Source organism: Bubalus kerabau, chromosome 1 (assembly GCF_029407905.1).
Source record: "Bubalus kerabau isolate K-KA32 ecotype Philippines breed swamp buffalo chromosome 1, PCC_UOA_SB_1v2, whole genome shotgun sequence".
Classification (NCBI taxonomy): domain Eukaryota; kingdom Metazoa; phylum Chordata; class Mammalia; order Artiodactyla; family Bovidae; genus Bubalus; species Bubalus kerabau.
In genome coordinates this window covers 262,738,584-262,755,127 of record NC_073624.1, presented here as the reverse complement: position 1 = coordinate 262,755,127, position 16,544 = coordinate 262,738,584, and the positions used below count along the sequence as shown (strand labels likewise).

General features: G+C 37.2%; 1 protein-coding gene across 3 annotated transcripts in view; it reads left to right on the top strand.

Moving 5' to 3' along the window:
- Nucleotides 1-16,544, top strand: part of ARB2A (ARB2 cotranscriptional regulator A) — a 418,957-nt gene that overhangs the window by 384,318 nt on the left and 18,095 nt on the right. The window lies entirely within an intron of this gene.

Genomic DNA, 16,544 nt, shown 5'->3' with positions numbered 1-16,544 from the left:
ATTTTGAATGTTAACCCTTTATGAGATATGTGACTTGCAAACATTTTCTCCCATTTCATAGGTTGCTTTTTCATTTTGTTGATGGTTTCCTTTGCTGTGAAGATGCTTTTTAGTTTGATGTAGTTAGTCCCCCTTGTTGATTGCTTTTGTTACTTTCACTTCTGGTATCAAGCCAAAAAAATCACTGCCAAGACCAGTGTCGAGGAGCTTACCCGCTATGTTTTCTTGCAGTTTTAGGTCTTACACGCAAGTGCTTAATCCATTTGAACTAATTTTTGAGTATAGTGTAAAACAGAGGCCCGGTCTCATTCATTTCCTGTGTCCGTTCAGTTTCCCAACCCATTTATTGAAGAGATTGTCCTTTACCCACTGTGTATTCTTGGCTCCTCTGTCAAAAAGAAATTTTTATTGTATGTGCATGGATTTGTTTCTGGGGTCTCTCTTCTGCTGATTTATTTTTCCGTTATTATGCTAATATCATACTCCTTTGATTTCTGTATGTTTGCAATATATTTCTAAATCAGGAAGTAAGATGGCTCCAACTTTGTTCTTCTTTCTTAGGATTGCTTTGCCTATTCAGAGTCTTTTGTGGTTCTGCACACATTTTAGGATTGTTTGTTCTGTTTCTGTGAAAAGTGCCATTGAAATTTTGGTAGGGATTTCATTGAATTCATAGATTGCTCTGAGTGGTATGGACATTTTAGCAATATTAATTCTTCCAGTCTATGAGTGCAGAATATCTTTCCATTTATTTGTGTATTCTTCACTTTCTTTCATCACTGTCTACAGTTTTAAATGTATAAATCTTTTACCTTCTTGTTAAATTTACTGCCAAGTATTTTATCCTTTTCTGATGCAATTATAAATGAGATTATTTTCTTAGTTTCTTTTTTTGATATTGTTAACTTTTTTTATTGATGATCAATCAAAGCCTATAAGCAGGGAGAGCAGAAAAGAAATACAATACAATAAAAATAAAACTAAGGTAACATTAAATCATGGCTCAATGATGAGATTTCGATAGGAGATAACATTAATTTTTACTGTGACTTACTGTAACTTTACTATAACCAAAGATGGAAAGATCTGGAAATTGGATAGTAGCATTTGTCTCACACACATTTTTGACGGGAGTTGAACATTGGAGAATCCAAAGGTAAAAGCAGTGATGGGAGTCTGGGTGATCATTTCTGTGTTCCTGACTAAAACAAATGCAGACAAGCTATAGTACAGTTGGTACTCTGTTAGAAACATGAGGAAGCATAACTGAAAATTGGATAGAAAGTCATTCAGCCTTCACAGAGAATAGACTGGAGTCTCATACTATCCTAGTATAGATAATAGCCATTTATTTAATAAAACTCGGTGAAAAATTAGAAACATTGTTTTAAAGAAAATAGGGCACATTATGTAGCAAATGTAATTACTGTTGTTTTTAGCAGAAAAGTCTCTGTATTAGTTTACTTTTCTAGAGGTACAGTATAGTAGAAATAGTCTATCAGTTCAATTGGGAAATTCGTAATGCTATGTCATTTGCATTATAGGCAGAATTGATGTATCCAAATATTCTCATATAACATTTAAATTTCATTTTAATACCATTTATCATAAAGTACAGTTTGGAATAAGGCAAGTATGTCTTAGATTCCTTTCAAGGGGTCATTGGAACTGTAATCTCAAGGATAAACCCTGTGTCTTGTTTTTCTTTATACGCCCACTGCCCATGTGTCCAGTGTATACAAGGCACTTAGAAAATGTTTGGACTACAAATGTTTGGAGCTCTTTTAAGGTTATTATCCTTCAGCCTGTTTTTTCAAGACAACATTGTACTTAGGCTACAAGGTACTAACTTTTTTTTTCAATTTAACATCTCTGTACTGTGAAGTAATCATCATTTTCATTTGTATTACACTATTTTCTATCGATTGCCGACAAAATATAAGACATGTCATGGAAAATCAAATATGACACCTCTAGAAGATAAGCAGGAAGGCCCAAGGGAACTTACTCTCCAGCTTTCTTTGTAGATGTTTAGTAGCTCAATGCAACATTGATCTTGCCCACAATAACTATGTCCCTGTCTTCCCACTTCTAGCACATTCTTTCAGAGGACTGTAGCAGCCTCCCAACAAGTGCAGAAGGATACAAATTGGTTGGGAATTGGTACTATTAACTGTGATCTGAGAAAGGCCACAGTTGCTATGGTATCAATATTCCATTTATCTTATCTCAGATCTACAGATATTGGAGAGTGTTAACTTACTCCTGTATCAAATTCTCAGTCTTCTCTCTGACATATGGAAGTCACACCTTTCACAGAAGCGCATCTTCCGTATTCGCAGTTCACACTTACTGAGGCATGACGTATGCAGATAGTCAGCAGCTAACCCCTGGCTGGGAGAGGGGATGGTGTACAAAACCGAAAACATGCCTGCATGGTCCCTGACCTTACATAGAGCCCTGCGGAGCTTCACTGAGACAGGACTCTCCCGAACGGAAAGATTTTTTTCTACCATATAAGTGATTATACAGGGGCCTAAAGCTGCCTCCCTGAACGAATTTCAAAGAATCTGCTATATAGTATTACAGATAGTTTTGGTCTTTCTTTCTGGGTGGGAAACAAAAGAAAAATGTGTAGAGTGTTCTGTTTGTGTTTGTTTCTATTTAAATGTGAAAATACGTTGAAAATCAAAATAGTGAACAGTGTCTTATTTCTTCTCTTTACTGTACTTTGCAAAACAAATGTGAATTGTACATGAGTCCTTAAAATTATTTCTGTGGAATAGAAATAGCTCTTTTTAGTGAGAACCCTGTTAACACAGAAGCTATAAAGTGGTATTGAATTCCGTTTTTAACCCAACACACAGTGAAAATTATGTTTCTTATACTTTCAGAAGCTTTTAACAATCATATTTTTTATGGTCATTTTACTGGAATGATTGGGTTACTGAGACTAACAGGCTTATCAGCAGGTTAGAAGCAAAACCTGCATTATCTTGTCATTTTTAGTATTTGGAACTTTGCATCTACATTTTTCAAAAAGCATTTAAAGAATTTTTTATTCTTTTATTTTTTCATAATAGTATATTTCTTTCTCTGGAAAAGAAAACATTTGAAGTTAAGTACTTAGCTCAGAAAATAGCTGTATCTCACTTTTTTTAATTCACCATTACTGAACTCCCACTATTCAGAAGACTCCACCAGTCAGTCATTCAATCAGCAGATGCTGGTTGCACTTCTGAGGGGGCCCGACACTGTTCTAGGCGCTGAGATGGATAGAGCAGGACACACAGCAAAGCCTCTGCCTTGAAGGAGCTTGTGTATCACTTGAGGCAGATGGCAGTTAATGTAAAAGCCAAAAAACAAGCTAGTAAATAAAGAAAAAATAAGTACTATTTCAGATGTTACTAAGTGTTGTGATATACATTTAACAGGGTAGAAGATTGGGAGTGACTGGGCAGGAAATAAAGGAGCAGAGATGCTCCTTTAGCTAACTTTTTTTCACACTTCGAGCCTGCCCAGTCCTGCCGCTGCTACTGCCCTTCATTAAACTATTAACACGTTGTCTTTGGGCGGGCGTGCTAAGTCGTTTCAGTCATGTCCGGCTCTGCGGCCCGTGGACTGTAGTGCGGCAGGCTCCATTGTCCATGAGATTGTCCAGGCAAGAATACTGGGGTGGCTTGCTATGCCCTCCTCTAAGGGATCTTCCCGAGCCTGGGATTGAACCCACATCTCTTATGTCTCCTGCATTGGCAAGAGGGTTCTTTACCATTAGTGCCAACACTGGGACGCCCCATTCTCTTTGGACCGCAGAGTAGTGTGACATCACTGACTGAGTTGTTTTCTCCAGAAGTGATGAAAATACACTTGTCCAACCACATTTCCTGCACCTTCCCTCGTACTCTGGTAACTGGTTGAAAAAGGTGACACTTCCCACCTATACCCCTCACTACTTACACACTTTGGTTTTCCCTAAGGCGTGGAAGAAGAACCAGATGCTGGGCAGCAAAAAAAACAATCTCAAGTGTCCACTATAGATATCAAGTCGAGAATATTTGAAGAGGATACCAGATTTAAAGACTCAAACACTCAGAATGATAGAGTCACTGAACATAGTCAGAAAAGTGAGGGAAACGGATGGATATGAGGCAAAGCATTAAGTTTTCCATTGCTAATATATTCTAACTGTAAATCTGTCCTATAAATTGGCTCAAGCCAGTCTCCACTTATATATATATACATAGTCATTTATATGCAAATGATAATATAACTGAAAAGTAAGCTCTTAGAGGGAATGTATCTAGAGAGTAAAGAACACAAATATCTCATCTGAAACTGGCAGATAATATTTCTGTTTGGATCTTGCTTTAAAATGTATAAAATGCTTTCACATATAACATCTCATAGAGCCATCAAGAACAATGCTGTGAAATAGGTATTATGATTATCTGCATTTTATATGTGAACAAACCGAGGCTCAGCAAGGTGATCCACACAGAACCATAAAGCTGGAATGTTAGAATTAGACATTTCACCCAGGGGTTGTATCTGCAAGGCCGTTATGTTCTCCAGAACACTACAAATAGATATTTTATGGGAGGAAGCAGACACAAGAGGAAGGAGTCAGAGAGATAATAGGATTGAGTCTGAAGCTACGGCTAACAGGTCAGTGAGAAAGTAATCAACGGTGTCTTTTAGCAACAGAAAGCTAGAACAGAAAAAGTGGATCTCACGTTCAGTTAGAAAACTAATCAATGATTTTTGAAAGGAAAGTTTCCAAACAGCAAAGTGATGATGATAAAAGCTTTGCAGTTATCAAGGAGGGATTTGATTTAAAAAAAAAAAGAAAATGGAGAGTTCTTATGCCGAGGGTGTGTTCAAATAATTCTATAAGCAAACAGGTAAAAGATTGATTAAGAATCAATGTATAGCTAAGATAAGGAATAAAGTTCGGGAAGCCTGAGCGTGCCAAAAGGAACGAGGATAATGTAATAGAAACATAAAGACATCAAAGAGAGGAGAAATACATTTCTGTGTGATTGTCTCGCAACTAAGCGTCCTAAAGTACAAAATGCATTTCTGTGATCTGTTGTGGAAGGAAGAATAGGCACAAAGAAAGGAAGGTATTTCAAGCTGGAGTTATAGAAACCATAGCAAATGCTTCCTCAGCATTCTCCATTACCGTGGTAGAATACTAGTGGCTGTGAAGAGGCATAGAGAGGACCACAAGCTTCATCACAGGGGAAGCTCTCCAGCTTTTCTCTCTTACACAAAGCCCTTTCTAGGGTCACCATAAACTCTCTTCCAGTGGCCTCTGGGGAAGTAGATGCCAAGAAGCATTCAAGGTCATTACATAGAAAACTACTCAGAATCACCAATTTTCTTTTTTCCTCCCTGTGTTTTGTTTTGTTTTGTTTTTTAATTTTTCTGAATACAACTAAATGATAAGCTTTTCAAGGACAAAGACCAACATGTCTAGTTTATTCATCCTCACACTTAGCACAGTGTATATAGCCTATAGGAGCAACTCACTCCATGTTTACTGAACTAAACTGAATTATTTTAAAATGTAAAATCGGAGTCACTCATTCATTCAGATACTCAGCATACTGACACTAAAGTCAGAAACACAAGTTTGAGTCCAGACACTGCCCACTTGCTAGTCTTGTGACTGTGGGCAGTTCATAATATTACCTCTCTGGGCCTCAGTTTTCATTTCTGTGAGTTAGGAATGTTGACTTCTCTATTACTAAGCCCACCAGATTGTTATAAGGACAGAATCTGATAATGCAGATGAAGATAAACCAGAAGTTATCAAGCGCTATACCAAAAAATGGCATTTTTCTATGGAACCAGTAGTGCCAAGATGCTCCCGTGGTTGACAGGTTTCTTCATCAAATCTAAATGCTGAGTTCAATAAAGGTAAGCAGGCTTATTATGAGCAGATCTTAGAATCGTTCAGTTGCAAATAAACTTTGTGAAAGTATGAGAATGGGCTAGAATGAATGTCTTTTTCTTTAAGACAGAAAGAAAGACTTTTGGTCCCAGTGGGAGAGGGAGAGGATGGGAAGCCTTGAGAGAGTAGTGCTGGAACATGTATATTACCAGGTGAAATAGATAGCCAGTGGAAAATTGCTGTATGGTGCAGGGAACCCAAAGCCGTTTTTCTGTGACAACCTAGGTTTAAGGAGGTTGGAGAGAGAGGGGGCATGTATATGCCTGTGGTTGATGCATGTTGATGTATGGCAGGAACCATCACTATGCTGTATAGCAATTCTCCTCCAATTAAAAATAAAATTTTTAAAAAAGCATCCAGTTCATGTGAAGTGAAAGTCGCTCAGTCGTGTCCGACTCTTTGCGACCCCATGGACTATACAGTCCGTGAAATTCTCCAGGCCAGAATACTGGAGTGGGCAGCCTTTCCCTTCTCCAGTGGATCTTCCCAACCCAAGGATTGAACCCCGGTTTCCCGCCTTGCAGGCGGATTCTTTACCAGCTGAGCCACGAGGGAAGCCCAGTTCATGTAAGTCACATAACAGTCAGTCTTATTTTTCAAGGAGCATCATGTGCCGGGCGTTGTCCTTGCATTTTATGTACATGAACCTAAGTTCTCATCACCAACTGCAGTGAATGTATTGTTGTTATTTAATCCCATTTTTACGGATTAAAAAAGAAAGAGGAATTAAAGAACTTGCTCAGGATTACAGCTGGCAAATAGCATTTTTACATTTAAGGAAACTAGCACTAACATAAGTGACTTAAGCAATATTTGCTCTTTCTTTTATTCTCTTTTTTTCACCCTGCTACAACTCTAGTTCATATCTGTATTTCCTCTAGACCAAAGTATTCCAAAGTGTGTTCTGTGAAATAAAATCCACGCAACTCTGCCCAGAGAAGCACATTGGTCAGATATGTTTGGGAGATGGTACACCCTGAAATCCTCCTTGTCTGTGTCACAGGGCACATTAATCCCTCTGAGAAAAGCTGCTGTAAGGAGCCTTCCAAAACTTTTAACAGAACCTTAAATCAGCAGCCCTGTTGATGTCCCACAAAGCCAGAGGTCCATGGAATGAACTTTTAGGAAGATTGAGTGTTGTTAATTAGTAAATGCAATAATCATAATGCCAGTTTGTACCAAAAGATGTGGAGTACCATCTTCACCATAAAACATGTAAAGTTGTAAATGCACAGTTGATCTGATAATTTTCCTAAATGAGTTTGACCAATTTCCTAAAGATTTTTCTATGTAATGTTTTCTTAACTTTGACCACAGTTGGGGCTATAACAAAAGATAACAGAAATTCAGATCATTTTTTCAAGTGAGAAACTATACCCTAGTAGACGGTTGGATCTATTCTGTATTACTGAGAAGTATTACCTTGATTATTAAAAACAAGTGTTAAGTCAGTGATTTTAATCTAATGGAGTAAACATTTCAACTTGGAGGAAAAGCCAATGACAGAACTATTTCTTTCTCTTCTAAAACCAAGAGGAGAATAAAGAATGTTAATTCATTTAGCTCTGTCAGACCAAGATCCTCAATTACTTGAGTCATTTAAAACTTCTTTTGAGTAAGAATAGCTTGGTACCCAAATTCATTTGAACGTCAAATACTTTAGGATCAACTCGAATAAAAAATACTGTTTTGTCTCTTTTTCTCCTTGGAAAACATAATGTGCATTGCCTGTTTTTGTTACTTCATTGTCATGTATTTTGTTAAAGTGGCATAGAGTTTAAATTATTATTATATGCCCATTAGTTCTGCTGCCTTGGGATGTAATGACTCATATTAGTAGTCTATGTAATAAAAAGGGTTGGTGAATTTTTACTGAACTGTCCTTTTGGGACTATAATTTTTAACATTCTCTGGAAGCTTTGCAAATCTTTTAATGATAAAGTGCTCTTACTCTGTCTTTATCATCGACAAGTTCATAAAGACCAGAACTGTTTCCTGTAGATGTTGAACCCAACACCCTGTTGATATGATAAGTTCCATGCTTAAAGAGTCACCAAGAATATGTAATTAAAATGTTGCCATCCTAAGGCAGATAAGGTGATTCTGTAATCTTGTTAGCAGTAACACTTGACTGAGGTCTCTACAATTTATTACATGAGTTTATCTATTTGAGGTAGTTACAAACACCATGTAATTATTATAGACATATTCTTGTCCTAAACTTTAAATCATTTAGGACTGTAGAAGAACAGAACTGATACAGACGAATTAGCTCAGTTGCTAGTATGTGTTCAGTTGTGTCTGACTCTTTGTGACCCCATTTACTGTAGCCCACCAGGCTCCTCTGTCCAAGGAATTTTTCAGGCAAGAATACTGGAGTGCAGTGCCATTTCCTACTCCAGGGGGTCTTCCCAGCCCAGGGATCAAACCCATGTCTCTTGTGTCTCCTGCATTGGGATGCCCATTTTAATTTATATTTCCATAGATTCTTTTTAACCTGTTCCAAATTTCATATGGGCTTCCCTTGTGGCTCAGATGGTAAAGAATCTGCCTGCAATGCAAGAAACCTGGATTCAAAACCTGGGTCTAGACGATCCCTTGGAGAAGGGCATGGCTACCCACTCCAGTATTCTTGCCTGGAGAATTCCATGGACAGAGGAGCCTAGCAGGCTAAAGTCCATGGAATCAGAAACAATGAGACATGACTGAGGGACTAAAAAAAAAAAAAACAAAAAACAAAAAACCTCATATAAATGGCATATAGGGCATCTATTCTTTTGTGTTTGACTTTTTTCACCTAATGTATTCTTTTTGAGATTCCTCCAAGTTGTTACATGTATCACTGGTTCATTCTTTTTAATTACTAAGTTGACTCATTGGAAAAGACTCTGATGCTGGGAGGGATTGGGGGCAGGAGGAGAAAGGGACAACAGAGGATGAGATGTCTGGATGGCATCACTGACTCGATGGACGTGAGTCTGGGTGAACTCCGGGAGTTGGTGATGGACAGGGAGGCCTGGCGTGCTGCGATTCATGGGGTCGCAAAGAGTCGGACATGACTGAGCGACTGATCTGATCTGATCTGATTCATTTTATGAATATTATCAAAATTTGTGTATCCATTTATTTCACCTTAATTTTTACCAGGCATGTTTTGATTGGAAGACGAATTCTGGGTTGGTGAGGGTGTTCTTTTCCCCTTGTTAGTTTGTTTTTAGTAATTATGTTATTGTCGTCTTGCCCCCATTGTTTCTGATGAGAAGGTGGCTATCATCTGTGTCACTGTTCAACCGTATGTATTATGTCCCTTTTCCCCTGGCTACTTTCAGGTTTTTTCTTTGTCTATGGATTTTAGTGATCTTACTATGATGCGCCTAATGTGATATCCTTTGCATTTACCCTGTTCAGCATTTCCTTGACTTTGATACATAAGTTGGTGTTTTTACAAAACTTGGGGGGTTCATGGATATTACTTATTTTTGCTGCCCTATTCTCTTTTTTCTTCTCTGGGACTCCAATTACATATAAATTAAATGGTTTTATATTGTCTTACAAGTCACTTAAGCTGTGTTCATATTTTTCCCAGTCTTCTTTCTATTTTTTTTTAGCTCTGTTGATTCCACTTGGTCAGTTTTCAAGTTTACTGGAGCTTTCTTCTGCTTCAATTAAGTATATCCAGTGAATTTTCCTTTCAGATATTATAATTTACAGTTCTAGTTTTTCCACTTGGTCCTTTTTTAAGGTTTCAGTTTGTCTGCTAAAACACTGTTATCTTTCACTTAATTCATCCATCTCTTTAAGTCCGTGTGTGTGTGTGTGTGTGTGTGCGCGTGCGCGTTCGTGCACGCATGCACTTAGTCACTCAATCGTGTCTAACTCTTTGCAACCCCATGGACTGTAGCCTACCAGGGTCCTCTCCCCATGGGATTCTCTAGGCAAGAATACTGGAGTTGCCATTTCCTACTCCAGGGAATCTTCCCAACCCAGGGATCAAACCCATGTCTCTTGCGTCTCCTGCGTTGGCAGGCAGATTCTTTACCACTGTGCCACCTAACTTCTTGGATGTATTTTTAGTCTTAGTTTGCTGATTCTGATGTCCAGATCATCTTTCTGTTTCTACTGTTTTCCTTTTTTCTCTTTCTTTGGTTCACATCTTCCTATTTCTTTGTGTACCTAGTAAGTTTTTATTACATGTTAGATATTGTGGATGATGAATTGTTGTCTCTTGGGATTCTGTCTTATTCTTTTGGCTTTTTTTGTAGTGGGCATGTAAATTATGGATGGATGGTGGATGACCCTGAACTTATTCAGACTTGGTTTTGTACTTTGTTATGGTGAATTTTGCCCTTATTTTTAGAATGAACCCTTAGACATGGGATGTCACCTTTACTCCTAAGGAATAATCCTTCTGGGTTTCAATGGAAAAGCCCACAGTATTTATCCAGCCTCTATAATTTGATAGGATTCAAACTCTAAACTGTCTCTCCCGTGGTGGACAGCTGCTTAAATCTCTGCTCAGCTGTTTCAGCTTTCCGTCCATAGCCTTCTTCTGATTCGTTGGAGTCTTCATGCAAACATTGTTCAAAATTCATCTAAAAACTTGAAAGGAATTTATACATATTTGGAACTTTCCCCCTCTGTGGTTGGCTACTTTTTTCAGGAATTTTCCTTCCTAGTTTCCAGCTGTTCTGGCATCCTAGAATTCCATCTTCTTGACACTTTGAGCCAGTAATTACAGTCTTTTGCTTGGATTCTAGCCACCTGGCACTGTGTAGAAAGGAGAATTCTCTCAAGTTAAGAGCCACCCAGTGCAGATCCCTGCTTTGAAGAATTTAATCTCCAGTTTATACCTGCTCTGGTTGCTTTCCAGAGCCATCAAATACTTGTATGTCATGTTTTATCCAGAGTTGATTATTGCTACCAGTGGAAGGGTTACCTGATGATCAGAACAAGAATTTTCAGTATAGTATTTTTAAATGTAATTGCATCGAACTGTGGTTAATTTATCTGTTATTAAATATTGCATTTTTGTAAACAAAAAAAGTATGTTTTGCATAGGGAAAACAGCATCTGAAAAAATAGATTTCAGGTTATTTCTGAATGGTGGAATTATTAATGATTTTAATTTTTTTCCTTTTTCTTATCTGTGTTTTCTTCTTTTTCTCTGTAGCAACCATAGGTTGAACGTTATGTTCTTTCTGTGTTGTCCTAAGCAAATTTTTTGTTTATGATGCCTGTTTATAATAATACTTGTGCTTCTTCAATGCATTTCATATTATGACTTCACTAGGTTAACTGCCTAATAAAATCCTAGTAGTATATCTATATGGTAAACAATACTCTTTCTGCTTTTAGGAATAGATAAATTGAGACAAATCAAAGTTAAACAGCTTATCCAGAATTTCATGCATATTGATAGACTAGTCAGAAATAGATTTAAAATTTTAAGTCCCTCAGTTCAGCTGTGTAAACTATTTCTAAGCCATCAGCAACAATGTATGCAGTTAATTCTGCATTCTCTAATGGGTATGGCAGAAAATTATCATAGTTAAATATAAGCCTCAAATATTTTAGAAACTTCACTTTTGTCGCTGCTTTCAATCGCCTCTTCATCAGATCTTTTACTGGAGCTTCCAGCAAGTTGAGAATTTGACTGATTTTAATTATAATTCAGATTACCTTCCAAGGTCTAACAAGAAAATGACAGGAAGGCAGGCATTGAGATAGGAGTTTTCTTCTTTCCTGGATTGCAAACTTCTTTTAAAAATACAATCAAATGAATATCTGTTATTTACTGATAGATATGTAAGCTTAAATTGGAATGTTTTAATCATTTTCTTATGTTTTACTAGTTACTAAGATAGTTCACTAGAAATGTCATAGATCTTAGTGTTAAAATTAGTGTTGTCATTCTGAAGTTTCAACCTTGAAAGTGTCAGTTGCTCAGTTGTGTCCAACTCTTTGTGACCCGTGGACTGTAGTCTGCCAGGGTCCTTTGCCCATGGGATCCTCCAGGCCAGAATACTGGAATGGGTTGCCATTTCTTCCTCCAGGGGATCTTCCCCACCCAGGGATCAAGCCTGGGTCTCCTGCATTGCAGGCAAGCTTCTTTACCTTATAAAACCACCTTGTAAAAGATACAAAATAAAGTTATCTTTTAAACATCTACAAAAATGTATGAAGACAAGAATTAATAATTACTAAATCTTAATAGGTTTCCCTCTATGATCCTAGATTGAATTTTTTTTTAATGTTTTATTTTTTGGCCACGCCACACAGTATTGTGGGATCTTAGTTCCCTGACAAGGGGTGGAACCTGCAACCCTGCATGGCAGGTGCAGAATCTTAAGCACTGGACCACAAGGGAAGCCCCTGGATTGGACTTTGTATTAGAAAGTAAAAATGCCATAAGCATAGCTGGCAAAATCGGCATACGAATGGGAAGATAAAAGAGTCTCATACAAGTGTAAACTCTTCTGAATTTGATTACTGTAGTTTACATAAGAGGGTTTCTTCATTGTTAGGAAATATATTCTAAAGGGTATGACATTTGTAACCCACCCAGATAATTGAGAAAAAATAATGTGTATACACAAATATGAGTGTGTTCACAGAAGTGCACAGAGTAAAAGAGTAAAGGCTAAAACAAGCATAATGGTTATTCTAAAGTTTGAGTACATAATATTCTTTTTAAATATATAATACGCACTGTACCATCCCTGAGGCAGTTTTCTGCACTGTGTGCCATGAGAAAATAGCGTCAAGCCCAGAGCTATGTCTCAGTTTCGTAAGAAACTCACTTTCTAATGAAATTCTCTTTTCAGGAACTGCTTTCTTCAACTATAATTTTAGTTTGTAAAAGATTCACTTTTCTAAATCAGGTATTTCCTCTCTGGTGATAAATCTTGAACTGCTATATTTTGGTCAAATGCAATTCTGAAATAAAGTGTAAAATACTATCAGTGATAAAGCACATGTAATGTTCTGACTTACATATAAAAAATGTAAGTTTAAAATTCAGGCAAAGATTATTCCCAAAATTTCAAAACATGTTCTCTAATAATTACGTTAGATACTACATGTCAGTGTCTTAGGCTTGCATCATCCCAGAGTCTCAGCATTTTCTCTATTTCACTTTTAAAGATAAGAAACGAGAGTTTTACAGTTCCCATGTTTCACTGAGACCCATGCTGTCCCTCATCTTTTTGGCTGTTCTTTTGTGGCAGGAAGAGATGTGAGTTATATAAAATTGAAAATGTTGCTTTCTGTGTGAAAGTCTACAAAAAGCTTATTGTGCTGTGTTGGAGGGGAAAAAATTCTTCTTTTTAAAAATATTGGATCTGGAATGCTTACACAGAAACCTGATGTTTAGGAAATGACCTATTGATTGGCTATCTAAAGTTCATTTGTATTTGTGGCTTATGGAAAATTGGTATCTTTCGTCAGCTGAGAACAAATACTGATCTTCCCACACTCAAGACACATTCAAGGTGCTGTTTTAACAATAATAATAATAATATGGATATAAAAAAGGAAAATGCAGATTTTGTAGAAGTATCATGCTCACCTACGACAGTAATAGTTCTTTTCTATATTCCATTGACTGTGTCCATATCAGATCACTGTGGCATGGGTCGTCATTTATTTGGGGACACGACTGCTATGCAAAACTTCTGTATTTAATGCCCATCTTTAGAAACATAACCAGGAAATGTGGATCTTACAGCAGGTTTTTATCTGACTTTAAAAGATGAACTTAATGAGGGAATGAAGAAAGAAAAGCCTACAAAAACGAAATAGAAAAATGCATTTAATGTTTGTATTCTTTCTTGCCTGCACTATACTGGTTACCGATCAGGAAGAAAAATGCTTTCCAGTTTGGGCAATTTTTTTTTTGTTGGACCATTCATGTGTTTCAATCTCATTCCCCTTTGATCAGTTCAGTCTGACTCTTTGCGACCCCATGGACTGCAGCACTCCAGGCCTCCCTGTCTATCACCAACTCCCGGAGATTACTCAAACTCATGTCCATTGAGTCGGTGATGCCATCCAAGCATCTCGTTCTCTGTTGTCCCCTTCTCCTCCTGCCTTCAATCTTTCCCAGCATCAGGGTCTTTTCCAGTGAGTCGGCTCTTTGCATCAGGTAACCAAAGTATTGGAGTTTCAGCTTCAGCATCAGCCTTTCCAATGAATATTAGGACAGATTTCCTTTAGGATAGACTGGTTTGATCACCTTGCAATTCAAGGGACTCTCATGAGTCTTATCCAATACCACAGTTCTAAAGTAGTTGTCTGAATAATATAATAATACAATTGTCTTCAAAAAATATGGTTCTCTAAAGAATATATAGGTCATCCATTCCTTTAGATGTGTATGACTTTATCTCTTAAGCACCTGACTGTCAGGTCACCTAAAATTCATTATACTGATGTCCACCTATTTTACTTCTCCCAGGTTGCTTTTTAGTAGTGTGCCATAAGCCTGCATTAAGGATGCAGTTATTAAAAACAACTATTCTGCACAACTGATTTGTTTTTACCACCTCGATGCAGTGAATTATCATCAACTGTGTTGCCTTCTCCGTATTTGTCAATAGAAAGCTCAAATTTTTGACCATCATCTGGCAATTACACAGGTTTACATATGAGTCATCCTTATGTGTTAATCTTACCCTATTCCTGCCTCTGCGCTATTTCTCTACTGTTTTTCACTTATTTCTCTTTTGTCCTACTATAATGTATATATAAGTCATCTTAAATGCTTTTTCAATGAAATGTATGACTAAATATTAAATAAGTAAAAGTAACTACTATACTTTTGCTTAATATAATATTATTAAAGTTTTCACTGTAGGGATTAAATCACTGTAGAGATACAATTTTAGCCCCATTTTTTATATTTTGTAAATATATTTTTTTCTAGTCAGTGGGTTATAGCTTTCTTTGTTAGAGATTCCTGAAGTACTTTTGTCTTGATGATACAGGTCTTCCTTTATTTTTTGTAGGAAAGTTTTTAACAACTCATGATTCTACCAGTACATATACATTGTTGTGCCCCCGAACACTGCAATCTGACTAACTGAAGACATCTTATTGTCAGTAACCAATATCTTCATGTCTCACTGTACAGATTAATCCTCCACCGTAGTTAACCTTCTCAGTGGATTCACAAGCCTTCCCATCAGTGTGACTTTTTAAATTTTCTCTGTGGAAGAGAAATAAAATAATAGATGCCATTCACATTCAGTGATGCCCAAAGGATACAATTGAGATTCTTTGGGTGGTAATTCCCATCCATTGCCACTTTAACAAGATCCAAGTAATAATTGTAACAATGATTTTAAAATATTGGGGGGGGCAGGGAAAGAGACCTTTATGACCCTATAATTAACTTTAAAATGTTCCTTAGAACCAGGGTACAAAGCAAACAAGTAGGAACAATATGTACTTGGCAAATTTTGTAACACATGTAAAATCTACTTTATATATCCATTGCAATATCTCATACCCCAGTATTGCAACTGTTTACAAACCCAAAAGTAAATTTAATTCCAGAGAGGAAAATTTAATTTCTTGAGCAATAATGAAAGATTTCCCCCTGTAAGTCTTCTAGACAGCTGCAGAAAAGCCTATATGGACAGTCCAATTAGAATTTTGAAATGTCTTTTTAGGATAAAATTTAGTACAGATGCAGTAAGGATTATAATTATAAATAATCTTCATAACCCTTCCTAATAATTACTTAGCCGTATCTATTTCTATTCAGTTTTTAATCATAACTCAGTCCTTAGTGGAACTTAAGGACTGATACTCTAAAATATTATCTGGCATTGAAGTAACCAGTCCTATCTAATATATGCCCACATCATTTTCTAAACTAGGAAAATAGGAATTTACTGTGTTTACATGACATATTTAAGAATATATATTTCATTTAAAATCAATGCATTTTTATCTTAATGGGAGATATTATTCTATATGTATTGATGGTGTTGTGCAAATAAGTTCAGGATCCTGTAAGGATTCTTCTCATGTAGAAGGCAGTTGGATTATGTGATTTTTTTTTGTTAAGAAAAGGACATTCAGAGAGGAAATGCCTTGGGGGACTGAACTGAGAATAAAATTAAAGTAGTATCAGACAGGTGAGGGCAAATTCTAGACTTAAATTGAAAAGACATCCCAGTGTTAGGAGCATAAGTGATCCTCCAGAAGCTGTGTGCCATAAGGTGATCGCAAACTTTCATGACCAGTACTGAGCAACTCGGAGAAGGCAATGGCACCCCACTCCAGTACTCTTGCCTGGAAAATCCCATGGACGGAGGAGCCTGGTAGACTGCAGTCCATGGGGTCGCTAGGAGTCGGACACGACTGTATAACTTTCAAGTAGACAACCTGAGCGACTTCACTTTCACTTTTCACTTTCTTGCATTGGAGAAGGAAATGGCAAGCCACTCCAGTGTTCTTGCCTGGTGAATCCCAGGGACGGGGGAGCCTGGTGGGCTGCCGTCTATGGGGTCGCACAGAGTCGGACACGACTGAAGCGACTTAGCAGTGAGCAACTAGATGACATTACCTGACAAAACCTTTT